General features: G+C 39.4%; 3 non-coding genes across 3 annotated transcripts; all 3 read left to right on the forward strand.

Moving 5' to 3' along the window:
• Positions 1-1,074: 1,074 nt before the first annotated feature.
• TRNAY-GUA (transfer RNA tyrosine (anticodon GUA)) lies at positions 1,075-1,163 on the forward strand. The gene is given in 2 exon segments: positions 1,075-1,111; positions 1,128-1,163. It is a non-coding gene; the product is annotated as a tRNA-Tyr (tRNA).
• A 6,341-nt stretch (positions 1,164-7,504) lies between these two features.
• TRNAY-GUA (transfer RNA tyrosine (anticodon GUA)) lies at positions 7,505-7,593 on the forward strand. The gene is given in 2 exon segments: positions 7,505-7,541; positions 7,558-7,593. It is a non-coding gene; the product is annotated as a tRNA-Tyr (tRNA).
• A 1,906-nt stretch (positions 7,594-9,499) lies between these two features.
• On the forward strand, positions 9,500-9,588 carry TRNAY-GUA (transfer RNA tyrosine (anticodon GUA)). Its single transcript is given in 2 exon segments — positions 9,500-9,536; positions 9,553-9,588. It is a non-coding gene; the product is annotated as a tRNA-Tyr (tRNA).
• Positions 9,589-17,984: the final 8,396 nt, after the last annotated feature.

The raw sequence follows: 17,984 nt of genomic DNA on the forward strand, positions 1-17,984 counted from the left end.
TAATTACATTACCCATTTTGTAATGGCACCCCTTTATGCCCAGGGTGCCATTACAAAAGATGCGAGCGGAAAAGTGGGGGATTAGCTCAAATGGTAGAGCGCTCGCTTAGCATGTGAGAGGTAGCGGGATCGATGCCCGCATTCTCCAATGGCTGCTTCTTCTTTTAAATGAAGGGTGCTTAGTTGAACTTTTTGTTTACCTGAATGTCATTGCCACAGCAGCATGTTGCAAAATGTTTAACTGCTTACCTGATTCTTCAAAAATTTCCTACTTTGACATTGAGTGAACTCACAAATTACCTTCGATAGCTCAGCTGGTAGAGCGGAGGACTGTAGTTGGTATATGATAGCAATCCTTAGGTCGCTGGTTCAATTCTGGCTCGAAGGACATGTGTTTTTCTCTCTTGTAGAGCAGAGGACTGTATGTTGCATGTCTGTATTTTATGTAATAAATGTAACCTTGTGTATTTTACTGTCTTTTTACTGCCATGTGCTTAATGGAGTTTTGCATCTGTCCTTGGAGATAATTGGATTACTTCCCAATTATCTCCAGGATAGAAGACTCTGTGGAACTGGTTTTGGGCAGAAAAGTCATGCTTCATTTGGTCACAAAGGACTACGATCTATCTTTTGAACCACTGGACCAATTTGTTTGATTTTGACGTATGTTTGTATTTGGAGTATGCTGATTCTGAAAATGTAAGTTTTATGTGAATGTGATGCATACTTTTAAAGTTATGAATAATGTGGAAAAACTGTATTTCTCTGCTTGTGATAATTACATTACCCATTTTGTAATGGCACCCCTTTATGCCCAGGGTGCCATTACAAAATATGAGAGCGGAAAAGTGGGGGATTAGCTCAAATGGTAGAGCGCTCGCTTAGCATGTGAGAGGTAGCGGGATCGATGCCCGCATTCTCCAGTGGCTGCTTCTTCTTTTAAATGAAGGGTGCTTAGTTGAACTTTTTGTTTACCTGGATGTCATTGCCACAGCAGCATGTTGCAAAATGTTTAACTGCTTACCTGATTCTTCAAAAATTTCCTACTTTGACATTGAGTGGACTCACAAATTACCTTCGATAGCTCAGCTGGTAGAGCGGAGGACTGTAGTTGGTATATGATAGCAATCCTTAGGTCGCTGGTTCAATTCCGGCTCGAAGGACATGTGTTTTTCTCTCTTGTAGAGCAGAGGACTGTATGTTGCATGTCTGTATTTTATGTAATAAATGTAACCTTGTGTATTTTACTGTCTTTTTACTGCCATGTGCTTAATGGAGTTTTGCATCTGTCCTTGGAGATAAATGGATTACTTCCCAATTATCTCCAGGATAGAAGACTCTGTGGAACTGGTTTTGGGCAGAAAAGTCATGCTTCATTTGGTCACAAAGGACTACGATCTATCTTTTGAACCACTGGACCAATTTGTTTGATTTTGACGTATGTTTGTATTTGGAGTATGCTGATTCTGAAAATGTAAGTTTTATGTGAATGTGATGCATACTTTTAAAGTTATGAATAATGTGGAAAAACTGTATTTCTCTGCTTGTGATAATTACATTACCCATTTTGTAATGGCACCCCTTTATGCCCAGGGTGCCATTACAAAAGATGCGAGCGGAAAAGTGGGGGATTAGCTCAAATGGTAGAGCGCTCGCTTAGCATGTGAGAGGTAGCGGGATTGATGCCCGCATTCTCCAGTGGCTGCTTCTTCTTTTAAATGAAGGGTGCTTAGTTGAACTTTTTGTTTACCTGGATGTCATTGCCACAGCAGCATGTTGCAAAATGTTTAACTGCTTACCTGATTCTTCAAAAATTTCCTACTTTGACACAAAGGACTACGATCTATCTTTTGAACTACTGGACCAATTTGTATGATTTTGACGTATGTTTGTATTTGGAGTATGCTGATTCTGAAAATGTAAGTTTTATGTGAATGTGATGCATACTTTTAAAGTTATGAATAATGTGGAAAAACTGTATTTCTCTGCTTTTGATAATTACATTACCCATTTTGTAATGGCACCCCTTTATGCCCAGGGTGCCATTACAAAAGATGCGAGCGGAAAAGTGGGGGATTAGCTCAAATGGTAGAGCGCTCGCTTAGCATGTGAGAGGTAGCGGGATCGATGCCCGCATTCTCCAATGGCTGCTTCTTCTTTTAAATGAAGGGTGCTTAGTTGAACTTTTTGTTTACCTGAATGTCATTGCCACAGCAGCATGTTGCAAAATGTTTAACTGCTTACCTGATTCTTCAAAAATTTCCTACTTTGACATTGAGTGAACTCACAAATTACCTTCGATAGCTCAGCTGGTAGAGCGGAGGACTGTAGTTGGTATATGATAGCAATCCTTAGGTCGCTGGTTCAATTCTGGCTCGAAGGACATGTGTTTTTCTCTCTTGTAGAGCAGAGGACTGTATGTTGCATGTCTGTATTTTATGTAATAAATGTAACCTTGTGTATTTTACTGTCTTTTTACTGCCATGTGCTTAATGGAGTTTTGCATCTGTCCTTGGAGATAATTGGATTACTTCCCAATTATCTCCAGGATAGAAGACTCTGTGGAACTGGTTTTGGGCAGAAAAGTCATGCTTCATTTGGTCACAAAGGACTACGATCTATCTTTTGAACCACTGGACCAATTTGTTTGATTTTGACGTATGTTTGTATTTGGAGTATGCTGATTCTGAAAATGTAAGTTTTATGTGAATGTGATGCATACTTTTAAAGTTATGAATAATGTGGAAAAACTGTATTTCTCTGCTTGTGATAATTACATTACCCATTTTGTAATGGCACCCCTTTATGCCCAGGGTGCCATTACAAAATATGAGAGCGGAAAAGTGGGGGATTAGCTCAAATGGTAGAGCGCTCGCTTAGCATGTGAGAGGTAGCGGGATCGATGCCCGCATTCTCCAGTGGCTGCTTCTTCTTTTAAATGAAGGGTGCTTAGTTGAACTTTTTGTTTACCTGGATGTCATTGCCACAGCAGCATGTTGCAAAATGTTTAACTGCTTACCTGATTCTTCAAAAATTTCCTACTTTGACACAAAGGACTACGATCTATCTTTTGAACTACTGGACCAATTTGTATGATTTTGACGTATGTTTGTATTTGGAGTATGCTGATTCTGAAAATGTAAGTTTTATGTGAATGTGATGCATACTTTTAAAGTTATGAATAATGTGGAAAAACTGTATTTCTCTGCTTTTGATAATTACATTACCCATTTTGTAATGGCACCCCTTTATGCCCAGGGTGCCATTACAAAAGATGCGAGCGGAAAAGTGGGGGATTAGCTCAAATGGTAGAGCGCTCGCTTAGCATGTGAGAGGTAGCGGGATCGATGCCCGCATTCTCCAATGGCTGCTTCTTCTTTTAAATGAAGGGTGCTTAGTTGAACTTTTTGTTTACCTGAATGTCATTGCCACAGCAGCATGTTGCAAAATGTTTAACTGCTTACCTGATTCTTCAAAAATTTCCTACTTTGACATTGAGTGAACTCACAAATTACCTTCGATAGCTCAGCTGGTAGAGCGGAGGACTGTAGTTGGTATATGATAGCAATCCTTAGGTCGCTGGTTCAATTCTGGCTCGAAGGACATGTGTTTTTCTCTCTTGTAGAGCAGAGGACTGTATGTTGCATGTCTGTATTTTATGTAATAAATGTAACCTTGTGTATTTTACTGTCTTTTTACTGCCATGTGCTTAATGGAGTTTTGCATCTGTCCTTGGAGATAATTGGATTACTTCCCAATTATCTCCAGGATAGAAGACTCTGTGGAACTGGTTTTGGGCAGAAAAGTCATGCTTCATTTGGTCACAAAGGACTACGATCTATCTTTTGAACCACTGGACCAATTTGTTTGATTTTGACGTATGTTTGTATTTGGAGTATGCTGATTCTGAAAATGTAAGTTTTATGTGAATGTGATGCATACTTTTAAAGTTATGAATAATGTGGAAAAACTGTATTTCTCTGCTTGTGATAATTACATTACCCATTTTGTAATGGCACCCCTTTATGCCCAGGGTGCCATTACAAAATATGAGAGCGGAAAAGTGGGGGATTAGCTCAAATGGTAGAGCGCTCGCTTAGCATGTGAGAGGTAGCGGGATCGATGCCCGCATTCTCCAGTGGCTGCTTCTTCTTTTAAATGAAGGGTGCTTAGTTGAACTTTTTGTTTACCTGGATGTCATTGCCACAGCAGCATGTTGCAAAATGTTTAACTGCATACCTGATTCTTAAAAAATGTCCTACTTTGACATTGAGTGAACTCACAAATTACCTTCGATAGCTCAGCTGGTAGAGCGGAGGACTGTAGTTGGTATATGATAGCAATCCTTAGGTCTCTGGTTCAATTCCGGCTCGAAGGACATGTGTTTTTCTCTCTTGTAGAGCAGAGGACTGTATGTTGCATGTCTGTATTTTATGTAATAAATGTAACCTTGTGTATTTTACTGTCTTTTTACTGCCATGTGCTTAATGGAGTTTTGCATCTGTCCTTGGAGATAATTGGATTACTTCCCAATTATCTCCAGGATAGAAGACTCTGTGGAACTGGTTTTGGGCAGAAAAGTCATGCTTCATTTGGTCACAAAGGACTACGATCTATCTTTTGAACCACTGGACCAATTTGTATGATTTTGACGTATGTTTGTATTTGGAGTATGCTGATTCTGAAAATGTAAGTTTTATGTGAATGTGATGCATACTTTTAAAGTTATGAATAATGTGGAAAAACTGTATTTCTCTGCTTGTGATAATTACATTACCCATTTTGTAATGGCACCCCTTTATGCCCAGGGTGCCATTACAAAAGATGCGAGCGGAAAAGTGGGGGATTAGCTCAAATGGTAGAGCGCTCGCTTAGCATGTGAGAGGTAGCGGGATTGATGCCCGCATTCTCCAGTGGCTGCTTCTTCTTTTAAATGAAGGGTGCTTAGTTGAACTTTTTGTTTACCTGGATGTCATTGCCACAGCAGCATGTTGCAAAATGTTTAACTGCTTACCTGATTCTTCAAAAATTTCCTACTTTGACACAAAGGACTACGATCTATCTTTTGAACTACTGGACCAATTTGTATGATTTTGACGTATGTTTGTATTTGGAGTATGCTGATTCTGAAAATGTAAGTTTTATGTGAATGTGATGCATACTTTTAAAGTTATGAATAATGTGGAAAAACTGTATTTCTCTGCTTTTGATAATTACATTACCCATTTTGTAATGGCACCCCTTTATGCCCAGGGTGCCATTACAAAAGATGCGAGCGGAAAAGTGGGGGATTAGCTCAAATGGTAGAGCGCTCGCTTAGCATGTGAGAGGTAGCGGGATCGATGCCCGCATTCTCCAATGGCTGCTTCTTCTTTTAAATGAAGGGTGCTTAGTTGAACTTTTTGTTTACCTGAATGTCATTGCCACAGCAGCATGTTGCAAAATGTTTAACTGCTTACCTGATTCTTCAAAAATTTCCTACTTTGACATTGAGTGAACTCACAAATTACCTTCGATAGCTCAGCTGGTAGAGCGGAGGACTGTAGTTGGTATATGATAGCAATCCTTAGGTCGCTGGTTCAATTCTGGCTCGAAGGACATGTGTTTTTCTCTCTTGTAGAGCAGAGGACTGTATGTTGCATGTCTGTATTTTATGTAATAAATGTAACCTTGTGTATTTTACTGTCTTTTTACTGCCATGTGCTTAATGGAGTTTTGCATCTGTCCTTGGAGATAATTGGATTACTTCCCAATTATCTCCAGGATAGAAGACTCTGTGGAACTGGTTTTGGGCAGAAAAGTCATGCTTCATTTGGTCACAAAGGACTACGATCTATCTTTTGAACCACTGGACCAATTTGTTTGATTTTGACGTATGTTTGTATTTGGAGTATGCTGATTCTGAAAATGTAAGTTTTATGTGAATGTGATGCATACTTTTAAAGTTATGAATAATGTGGAAAAACTGTATTTCTCTGCTTGTGATAATTACATTACCCATTTTGTAATGGCACCCCTTTATGCCCAGGGTGCCATTACAAAAGATGCGAGCGGAAAAGTGGGGGATTAGCTCAAATGGTAGAGCGCTCGCTTAGCATGTGAGAGGTAGCGGGATTGATGCCCGCATTCTCCAGTGGCTGCTTCTTCTTTTAAATGAAGGGTGCTTAGTTGAACTTTTTGTTTACCTGGATGTCATTGCCACAGCAGCATGTTGCAAAATGTTTAACTGCTTACCTGATTCTTCAAAAATTTCCTACTTTGACACAAAGGACTACGATCTATCTTTTGAACTACTGGACCAATTTGTATGATTTTGACGTATGTTTGTATTTGGAGTATGCTGATTCTGAAAATGTAAGTTTTATGTGAATGTGATGCATACTTTTAAAGTTATGAATAATGTGGAAAAACTGTATTTCTCTGCTTTTGATAATTACATTACCCATTTTGTAATGGCACCCCTTTATGCCCAGGGTGCCATTACAAAAGATGCGAGCGGAAAAGTGGGGGATTAGCTCAAATGGTAGAGCGCTCGCTTAGCATGTGAGAGGTAGCGGGATCGATGCCCGCATTCTCCAATGGCTGCTTCTTCTTTTAAATGAAGGGTGCTTAGTTGAACTTTTTGTTTACCTGAATGTCATTGCCACAGCAGCATGTTGCAAAATGTTTAACTGCTTACCTGATTCTTCAAAAATTTCCTACTTTGACATTGAGTGAACTCACAAATTACCTTCGATAGCTCAGCTGGTAGAGCGGAGGACTGTAGTTGGTATATGATAGCAATCCTTAGGTCGCTGGTTCAATTCTGGCTCGAAGGACATGTGTTTTTCTCTCTTGTAGAGCAGAGGACTGTATGTTGCATGTCTGTATTTTATGTAATAAATGTAACCTTGTGTATTTTACTGTCTTTTTACTGCCATGTGCTTAATGGAGTTTTGCATCTGTCCTTGGAGATAATTGGATTACTTCCCAATTATCTCCAGGATAGAAGACTCTGTGGAACTGGTTTTGGGCAGAAAAGTCATGCTTCATTTGGTCACAAAGGACTACGATCTATCTTTTGAACCACTGGACCAATTTGTTTGATTTTGACGTATGTTTGTATTTGGAGTATGCTGATTCTGAAAATGTAAGTTTTATGTGAATGTGATGCATACTTTTAAAGTTATGAATAATGTGGAAAAACTGTATTTCTCTGCTTGTGATAATTACATTACCCATTTTGTAATGGCACCCCTTTATGCCCAGGGTGCCATTACAAAATATGAGAGCGGAAAAGTGGGGGATTAGCTCAAATGGTAGAGCGCTCGCTTAGCATGTGAGAGGTAGCGGGATCGATGCCCGCATTCTCCAGTGGCTGCTTCTTCTTTTAAATGAAGGGTGCTTAGTTGAACTTTTTGTTTACCTGGATGTCATTGCCACAGCAGCATGTTGCAAAATGTTTAACTGCTTACCTGATTCTTCAAAAATTTCCTACTTTGACATTGAGTGGACTCACAAATTACCTTCGATAGCTCAGCTGGTAGAGCGGAGGACTGTAGTTGGTATATGATAGCAATCCTTAGGTCGCTGGTTCAATTCCGGCTCGAAGGACATGTGTTTTTCTCTCTTGTAGAGCAGAGGACTGTATGTTGCATGTCTGTATTTTATGTAATAAATGTAACCTTGTGTATTTTACTGTCTTTTTACTGCCATGTGCTTAATGGAGTTTTGCATCTGTCCTTGGAGATAAATGGATTACTTCCCAATTATCTCCAGGATAGAAGACTCTGTGGAACTGGTTTTGGGCAGAAAAGTCATGCTTCATTTGGTCACAAAGGACTACGATCTATCTTTTGAACCACTGGACCAATTTGTTTGATTTTGACGTATGTTTGTATTTGGAGTATGCTGATTCTGAAAATGTAAGTTTTATGTGAATGTGATGCATACTTTTAAAGTTATGAATAATGTGGAAAAACTGTATTTCTCTGCTTGTGATAATTACATTACCCATTTTGTAATGGCACCCCTTTATGCCCAGGGTGCCATTACAAAAGATGCGAGCGGAAAAGTGGGGGATTAGCTCAAATGGTAGAGCGCTCGCTTAGCATGTGAGAGGTAGCGGGATTGATGCCCGCATTCTCCAGTGGCTGCTTCTTCTTTTAAATGAAGGGTGCTTAGTTGAACTTTTTGTTTACCTGGATGTCATTGCCACAGCAGCATGTTGCAAAATGTTTAACTGCTTACCTGATTCTTCAAAAATTTCCTACTTTGACACAAAGGACTACGATCTATCTTTTGAACTACTGGACCAATTTGTATGATTTTGACGTATGTTTGTATTTGGAGTATGCTGATTCTGAAAATGTAAGTTTTATGTGAATGTGATGCATACTTTTAAAGTTATGAATAATGTGGAAAAACTGTATTTCTCTGCTTTTGATAATTACATTACCCATTTTGTAATGGCACCCCTTTATGCCCAGGGTGCCATTACAAAAGATGCGAGCGGAAAAGTGGGGGATTAGCTCAAATGGTAGAGCGCTCGCTTAGCATGTGAGAGGTAGCGGGATCGATGCCCGCATTCTCCAATGGCTGCTTCTTCTTTTAAATGAAGGGTGCTTAGTTGAACTTTTTGTTTACCTGAATGTCATTGCCACAGCAGCATGTTGCAAAATGTTTAACTGCTTACCTGATTCTTCAAAAATTTCCTACTTTGACATTGAGTGAACTCACAAATTACCTTCGATAGCTCAGCTGGTAGAGCGGAGGACTGTAGTTGGTATATGATAGCAATCCTTAGGTCGCTGGTTCAATTCTGGCTCGAAGGACATGTGTTTTTCTCTCTTGTAGAGCAGAGGACTGTATGTTGCATGTCTGTATTTTATGTAATAAATGTAACCTTGTGTATTTTACTGTCTTTTTACTGCCATGTGCTTAATGGAGTTTTGCATCTGTCCTTGGAGATAATTGGATTACTTCCCAATTATCTCCAGGATAGAAGACTCTGTGGAACTGGTTTTGGGCAGAAAAGTCATGCTTCATTTGGTCACAAAGGACTACGATCTATCTTTTGAACCACTGGACCAATTTGTTTGATTTTGACGTATGTTTGTATTTGGAGTATGCTGATTCTGAAAATGTAAGTTTTATGTGAATGTGATGCATACTTTTAAAGTTATGAATAATGTGGAAAAACTGTATTTCTCTGCTTGTGATAATTACATTACCCATTTTGTAATGGCACCCCTTTATGCCCAGGGTGCCATTACAAAATATGAGAGCGGAAAAGTGGGGGATTAGCTCAAATGGTAGAGCGCTCGCTTAGCATGTGAGAGGTAGCGGGATCGATGCCCGCATTCTCCAGTGGCTGCTTCTTCTTTTAAATGAAGGGTGCTTAGTTGAACTTTTTGTTTACCTGGATGTCATTGCCACAGCAGCATGTTGCAAAATGTTTAACTGCTTACCTGATTCTTCAAAAATTTCCTACTTTGACATTGAGTGGACTCACAAATTACCTTCGATAGCTCAGCTGGTAGAGCGGAGGACTGTAGTTGGTATATGATAGCAATCCTTAGGTCGCTGGTTCAATTCCGGCTCGAAGGACATGTGTTTTTCTCTCTTGTAGAGCAGAGGACTGTATGTTGCATGTCTGTATTTTATGTAATAAATGTAACCTTGTGTATTTTACTGTCTTTTTACTGCCATGTGCTTAATGGAGTTTTGCATCTGTCCTTGGAGATAAATGGATTACTTCCCAATTATCTCCAGGATAGAAGACTCTGTGGAACTGGTTTTGGGCAGAAAAGTCATGCTTCATTTGGTCACAAAGGACTACGATCTATCTTTTGAACCACTGGACCAATTTGTTTGATTTTGACGTATGTTTGTATTTGGAGTATGCTGATTCTGAAAATGTAAGTTTTATGTGAATGTGATGCATACTTTTAAAGTTATGAATAATGTGGAAAAACTGTATTTCTCTGCTTGTGATAATTACATTACCCATTTTGTAATGGCACCCCTTTATGCCCAGGGTGCCATTACAAAAGATGCGAGCGGAAAAGTGGGGGATTAGCTCAAATGGTAGAGCGCTCGCTTAGCATGTGAGAGGTAGCGGGATTGATGCCCGCATTCTCCAGTGGCTGCTTCTTCTTTTAAATGAAGGGTGCTTAGTTGAACTTTTTGTTTACCTGGATGTCATTGCCACAGCAGCATGTTGCAAAATGTTTAACTGCTTACCTGATTCTTCAAAAATTTCCTACTTTGACACAAAGGACTACGATCTATCTTTTGAACTACTGGACCAATTTGTATGATTTTGACGTATGTTTGTATTTGGAGTATGCTGATTCTGAAAATGTAAGTTTTATGTGAATGTGATGCATACTTTTAAAGTTATGAATAATGTGGAAAAACTGTATTTCTCTGCTTTTGATAATTACATTACCCATTTTGTAATGGCACCCCTTTATGCCCAGGGTGCCATTACAAAAGATGCGAGCGGAAAAGTGGGGGATTAGCTCAAATGGTAGAGCGCTCGCTTAGCATGTGAGAGGTAGCGGGATCGATGCCCGCATTCTCCAATGGCTGCTTCTTCTTTTAAATGAAGGGTGCTTAGTTGAACTTTTTGTTTACCTGAATGTCATTGCCACAGCAGCATGTTGCAAAATGTTTAACTGCTTACCTGATTCTTCAAAAATTTCCTACTTTGACATTGAGTGAACTCACAAATTACCTTCGATAGCTCAGCTGGTAGAGCGGAGGACTGTAGTTGGTATATGATAGCAATCCTTAGGTCGCTGGTTCAATTCTGGCTCGAAGGACATGTGTTTTTCTCTCTTGTAGAGCAGAGGACTGTATGTTGCATGTCTGTATTTTATGTAATAAATGTAACCTTGTGTATTTTACTGTCTTTTTACTGCCATGTGCTTAATGGAGTTTTGCATCTGTCCTTGGAGATAATTGGATTACTTCCCAATTATCTCCAGGATAGAAGACTCTGTGGAACTGGTTTTGGGCAGAAAAGTCATGCTTCATTTGGTCACAAAGGACTACGATCTATCTTTTGAACCACTGGACCAATTTGTTTGATTTTGACGTATGTTTGTATTTGGAGTATGCTGATTCTGAAAATGTAAGTTTTATGTGAATGTGATGCATACTTTTAAAGTTATGAATAATGTGGAAAAACTGTATTTCTCTGCTTGTGATAATTACATTACCCATTTTGTAATGGCACCCCTTTATGCCCAGGGTGCCATTACAAAATATGAGAGCGGAAAAGTGGGGGATTAGCTCAAATGGTAGAGCGCTCGCTTAGCATGTGAGAGGTAGCGGGATCGATGCCCGCATTCTCCAGTGGCTGCTTCTTCTTTTAAATGAAGGGTGCTTAGTTGAACTTTTTGTTTACCTGGATGTCATTGCCACAGCAGCATGTTGCAAAATGTTTAACTGCTTACCTGATTCTTCAAAAATTTCCTACTTTGACATTGAGTGGACTCACAAATTACCTTCGATAGCTCAGCTGGTAGAGCGGAGGACTGTAGTTGGTATATGATAGCAATCCTTAGGTCGCTGGTTCAATTCTGGCTCGAAGGACATGTGTTTTTCTCTCTTGTAGAGCAGAGGACTGTATGTTGCATGTCTGTATTTTATGTAATAAATGTAACCTTGTGTATTTTACTGTCTTTTTACTGCCATGTGCTTAATGGAGTTTTGCATCTGTCCTTGGAGATAAATGGATTACTTCCCAATTATCTCCAGGATAGAAGACTCTGTGGAACTGGTTTTGGGCAGAAAAGTCATGCTTCATTTGGTCACAAAGGACTACGATCTATCTTTTGAACCACTGGACCAATTTGTTTGATTTTGACGTATGTTTGTATTTGGAGTATGCTGATTCTGAAAATGTAAGTTTTATGTGAATGTGATGCATACTTTTAAAGTTATGAATAATGTGGAAAAACTGTATTTCTCTGCTTGTGATAATTACATTACCCATTTTGTAATGGCACCCCTTTATGCCCAGGGTGCCATTACAAAAGATGCGAGCGGAAAAGTGGGGGATTAGCTCAAATGGTAGAGCGCTCGCTTAGCATGTGAGAGGTAGCGGGATCAATGCCCGCATTCTCCAGTGGCTGCTTCTTCTTTTAAATGAAGGGTGCTTAGTTGAATTTTTTGTTTACCTGGATGTCATTGCCACAGCAGCATGTTGCAAAATGTTTAACTGCATACCTGATTCTTAAAAAATTTCCTACTTTGACATTGAGTGAACTCACAAATTACCTTCGATAGCTCAGCTGGTAGAGCGGAGGACTGTAGTTGGTATATGATAGCAATCCTTAGGTCGCTGGTTCAATTCTGGCTCGAAGGACATGTGTTTTTCTCTCTTGTAGAGCAGAGGACTGTATGTTGCATGTCTGTATTTTATGTAATAAATGTAACCTTGTGTATTTTACTGTCTTTTTACTGCCATGTGCTTAATGGAGTTTTGCATCTGTCCTTGGAGATAATTGGATTACTTCCCAATTATCTCCAGGATAGAAGACTCTGTGGAACTGGTTTTGGGCAGAAAAGTCATGCTTCATTTGGTCACAAAGGACTACGATCTATCTTTTTAACCACTGGACCAATTTGTATGATTTTGACGTATGTTTGTATTTGGAGTATGCTGATTCTGAAAATGTAAGTTTTATGTGAATGTGATGCATATTTTTAAAGTTATGAATAATGTGGAAAAACTGTATTTCTCTGCTTGTGATAATTACATTACCCATTTTGTAATGGCACCCCTTTATGCCCAGGGTGCCATTACAAAAGATGCGAGCGGAAAAGTGGGGGATTAGCTCAAATGGTAGAGCGCTCGCTTAGCATGTGAGAGGTAGCGGGATCGATGCCCGCATTCTCCAGTGGCTGCTTCTTCTTTTAAATGAAGGGTGCTTAGTTGAACTTTTTGTTTACCTGGATGTCATTGCCACAGCAGCATGTTGCAAAATGTTTAACTGCTTACCTGATTCTTCAAAAATTTCCTACTTTGACATTGAGTGGACTCACAAATTACCTTCGATAGCTCAGCTGGTAGAGCGGAGGACTGTAGTTGGTATATGATAGCAATCCTTAGGTCTCTGGTTCAATTCCGGCTCGAAGGACATGTGTTTTTCTCTCTTGTAGAGCAGAGGACTGTATGTTGCATGTCTGTATTTTATGTAATAAATGTAACCTTGTGTATTTTACTGTCTTTTTACTGCCATGTGCTTAATGGAGTTTTGCATCTGTCCTTGGAGATAATTGGATTACTTCCCAATTATCTCCAGGATAGAAGACTCTGTGGAACTGGTTTTGGGCAGAAAAGTCATGCTTCATTTGGTCACAAAGGACTACGATCTATCTTTTGAACCACTGGACCAATTTGTATGATTTTGACGTATGTTTGTATTTGGAGTATGCTGATTCTGAAAATGTAAGTTTTATGTGAATGTGATGCATACTTTTAAAGTTATGAATAATGTGGAAAAACTGTATTTCTCTGCTTGTGATAATTACATTACCCATTTTGTAATGGCACCCCTTTATGCCCAGGGTGCCATTACAAAAGATGCGAGCGGAAAAGTGGGGGATTAGCTCAAATGGTAGAGCGCTCGCTTAGCATGTGAGAGGTAGCGGGATTGATGCCCGCATTCTCCAGTGGCTGCTTCTTCTTTTAAATGAAGGGTGCTTAGTTTAACTTTTTGTTTACCTGGATGTCATTGCCACAGCAGCATGTTGCAAAATGTTTAACTGCTTACCTGATTCTTCAAAAATTTCCTACTTTGACACAAAGGACTACGATCTATCTTTTGAACTACTGGACCAATTTGTATGATTTTGACGTATGTTTGTATTTGGAGTATGCTGATTCTGAAAATGTAAGTTTTATGTGAATGTGATGCATACTTTTAAAGTTATGAATAATGTGGAAAAACTGTATTTCTCTGCTTTTGATAATTACATTACCCATTTTGTAATGGCACCCCTTTATGCCCAGGGTGCCATTACAAAAGATGCGAGCGGAAAAGTGGGGGATTAGCTCAAATGGTAGAGCGCTCGCTTAGCATGTGAGAGGTAGCGGGATCGATGCCCGCATTCTCCAATGGCTGCTTCTTCTTTTAAATGAAGGGTGCTTAGTTGAACTTTTTGTTTACCTGAATGTCATTGCCACAGCAGCATGTTGCAAAATGTTTAACTGCTTACCTGATTCTTCAAAAATTTCCTACTTTGACATTGAGTGAACTCACAAATTACCTTCGATAGCTCAGCTGGTAGAGCGGAGGACTGTAGTTGGTATATGATAGCAATCCTTAGGTCGCTGGTTCAATTCTGGCTCGAAGGACATGTGTTTTTCTCTCTTGTAGAGCAGAGGACTGTATGTTGCATGTCTGTATTTTATGTAATAAATGTAACCTTGTGTATTTTACTGTCTTTTTACTGCCATGTGCTTAATGGAGTTTTGCATCTGTCCTTGAAGATAATTGGATTACTTCCCAATTATCTCCAGGATAGAAGACTCTGTGGAACTGGTTTTGGGCAGAAAAGTCATGCTTCATTTGGTCACAAAGGACTACGATCTATCTTTTGAACCACTGGACCAATTTGTATGATTTTGACGTATGTTTGTATTTGGAGTATGCTGATTCTGAAAATGTAAGTTTTATGTGAATGTGATGCATACTTTTAAAGTTATGAATAATGTGGAAAAACTGTATTTCTCTGCTTGTGATAATTACATTACCCATTTTGTAATGGCACCCCTTTATGCCCAGGGTGCCATTACAAAAGATGAGAGCGGAAAAGTGGGGGATTCGCTAAAATGGTAGAGCGCTCGCTTAGCATGTGAGAGGTAGCGGGATCGATGCCCGCATTCTCCAGTGGCTGCTTCTTCTTTTAAATGAAGGGTGCTTAGTTGAACTTTTTGTTTACCTGGATGTCATTGCCACAGCAGCATGTTGCAAAATGTTTAACTGCTTACCTGATTCTTCAAAAATTTCCTACTTTGACATTGAGTGGACTCACAAATTACCTTCGATAGCTCAGCTGGTAGAGCGGAGGACTGTAGTTGGTATATGATAGCAATCCTTAGGTCGCTGGTTCAATTCTGGCTCGAAGGACATGTGTTTTTCTCTCTTGTAGAGCAGAGGACTGTATGTTGCATGTCTGTATTTTATGTAATAAATGTAACCTTGTGTATTTTACTGTCTTTTTACTGCCATGTGCTTAATGGAGTTTTGCATCTGTCCTTGGAGATAATTGGATTACTTCCCAATTATCTCCAGGATAGAAGACTCTGTGGAACTGGTTTTGGGCAGAAAAGTCATGCTTCATTTGGTCACAAAGGACTACGATCTATCTTTTGAACCACTGGACCAATTTGTTTGATTTTGACGTATGTTTGTATTTGGAGTATGCTGATTCTGAAAATGTAAGTTTTATGTGAATGTGATGCATACTTTTAAAGTTATGAATAATGTGGAAAAACTGTATTTCTCTGCTTGTGATAATTACATTACCCATTTTGTAATGGCACCCCTTTATGCCCAGGGTGCCATTACAAAAGATGCGAGCGGAAAAGTGGGGGATTAGCTCAAATGGTAGAGCGCTCGCTTAGCATGTGAGAGGTAGCGGGATCAATGCCCGCATTCTCCAGTGGCTGCTTCTTCTTTTAAATGAAGGGTGCTTAGTTGAATTTTTTGTTTACCTGGATGTCATTGCCACAGCAGCATGTTGCAAAATGTTTAACTGCATACCTGATTCTTAAAAAATTTCCTACTTTGACATTGAGTGAACTCACAAATTACCTTCGATAGCTCAGCTGGTAGAGCGGAGGACTGTAGTTGGTATATGATAGCAATCCTTAGGTCGCTGGTTCAATTCTGGCTCGAAGGACATGTGTTTTTCTCTCTTGTAGAGCAGAGGACTGTATGTTGCATGTCTGTATTTTATGTAATAAATGTAACCTTGTGTATTTTACTGTCTTTTTACTGCCATGTGCTTAATGGAGTTTTGCATCTGTCCTTGGAGATAATTGGATTACTTCCCAATTATCTCCAGGATAGAAGACTCTGTGGAACTGGTTTTGGGCAGAAAAGTCATGCTTCATTTGGTCACAAAGGACTACGATCTATCTTTTTAACCACTGGACCAATTTGTATGATTTTGACGTATGTTTGTATTTGGAGTATGCTGATTCTGAAAATGTAAGTTTTATGTGAATGTGATGCATATTTTTAAAGTTATGAATAATGTGGAAAAACTGTATTTCTCTGCTTGTGATAATTACATTACCCATTTTGTAATGGCACCCCTTTATGCCCAGGGTGCCATTACAAAAGATGCGAGCGGAAAAGTGGGGGATTAGCTCAAATGGTAGAGCGCTCGCTTAGCATGTGAGAGGTAGCGGGATCGATGCCCGCATTCTCCAGTGGCTGCTTCTTCTTTTAAATGAAGGGTGCTTAGTTGAACTTTTTGTTTACCTGGATGTCATTGCCACAGCAGCATGTTGCAAAATGTTTAACTGCTTACCTGATTCTTCAAAAATTTCCTACTTTGACATTGAGTGGACTCACAAATTACCTTCGATAGCTCAGCTGGTAGAGCGGAGGACTGTAGTTGGTATATGATAGCAATCCTTAGGTCGCTGGTTCAATTCTGGCTCGAAGGACATGTGTTTTTCTCTCTTGTAGAGCAGAGGACTGTATGTTGCATGTCTGTATTTTATGTAATAAATGTAACCTTGTGTATTTTACTGTCTTTTTACTGCCATGTGCTTAATGGAGTTTTGCATCTGTCCTTGGAGATAATTGGATTACTTCCCAATTATCTCCAGGATAGAAGACTCTGTGGAACTGGTTTTGGGCAGAAAAGTCATGCTTCATTTGGTCACAAAGGACTACGATCTATCTTTTTAACCACTGGACCAATTTGTATGATTTTGACGTATGTTTGTATTTGGAGTATGCTGATTCTGAAAATGTAAGTTTTATGTGAATGTGATGCATATTTTTAAAGTTATGAATAATGTGGAAAAACTGTATTTCTCTGCTTGTGATAATTACATTACCCATTTTGTAATGGCACCCCTTTATGCCCAGGGTGCCATTACAAAAGATGCGAGCGGAAAAGTGGGGGATTAGCTCAAATGGTAGAGCGCTCGCTTAGCATGTGAGAGGTAGCGGGATCGATGCCCGCATTCTCCAGTGGCTGCTTCTTCTTTTAAATGAAGGGTGCTTAGTTGAACTTTTTGTTTACCTGGATGTCATTGCCACAGCAGCATGTTGCAAAATGTTTAACTGCTTACCTGATTCTTCAAAAATTTCCTACTTTGACATTGAGTGGACTCACAAATTACCTTCGATAGCTCAGCTGGTAGAGCGGAGGACTGTAGTTGGTATATGATAGCAATCCTTAGGTCGCTGGTTCAATTCTGGCTCGAAGGACATGTGTTTTTCTCTCTTGTAGAGCAGAGGACTGTATGTTGCATGTCTGTATTTTATGTAATAAATGTAACCTTGTGTATTTTACTGTCTTTTTACTGCCATGTGCTTAATGGAGTTTTGCATCTGTCCTTGAAGATAATTGGATTACTTCCCAATTATCTCCAGGATAGAAGACTCTGTGGAACTGGTTTTGGGCAGAAAAGTCATGCTTCATTTGGTCACAAAGGACTACGATCTATCTTTTGAACCACTGGACCAATTTGTATGATTTTGACGTATGTTTGTATTTGGAGTATGCTGATTCTGAAAATGTAAGTTTTATGTGAAATTGATGCATACTTTTAAAGTTATGAATAATGTGGAAAAACTGTATTTCTCTGCTTGTGATAATTACATTACCCATTTTGTAATGGCACCCCTTTATGCCCAGGGTGCCATTACAAAAGATGAGAGCAGAAAAGTGGGGGATTCGCTAAAATGGTAGAGCGCTCGCTTAGCATGTGAGAGGTAGCGGGATCGATGCCCGCATTC

The sequence above is a fragment of the Pelobates fuscus genome, chromosome 4, assembly GCF_036172605.1.
Source record: "Pelobates fuscus isolate aPelFus1 chromosome 4, aPelFus1.pri, whole genome shotgun sequence".
In the NCBI taxonomy this organism is placed as follows: Eukaryota; Metazoa; Chordata; class Amphibia; order Anura; family Pelobatidae; genus Pelobates; species Pelobates fuscus.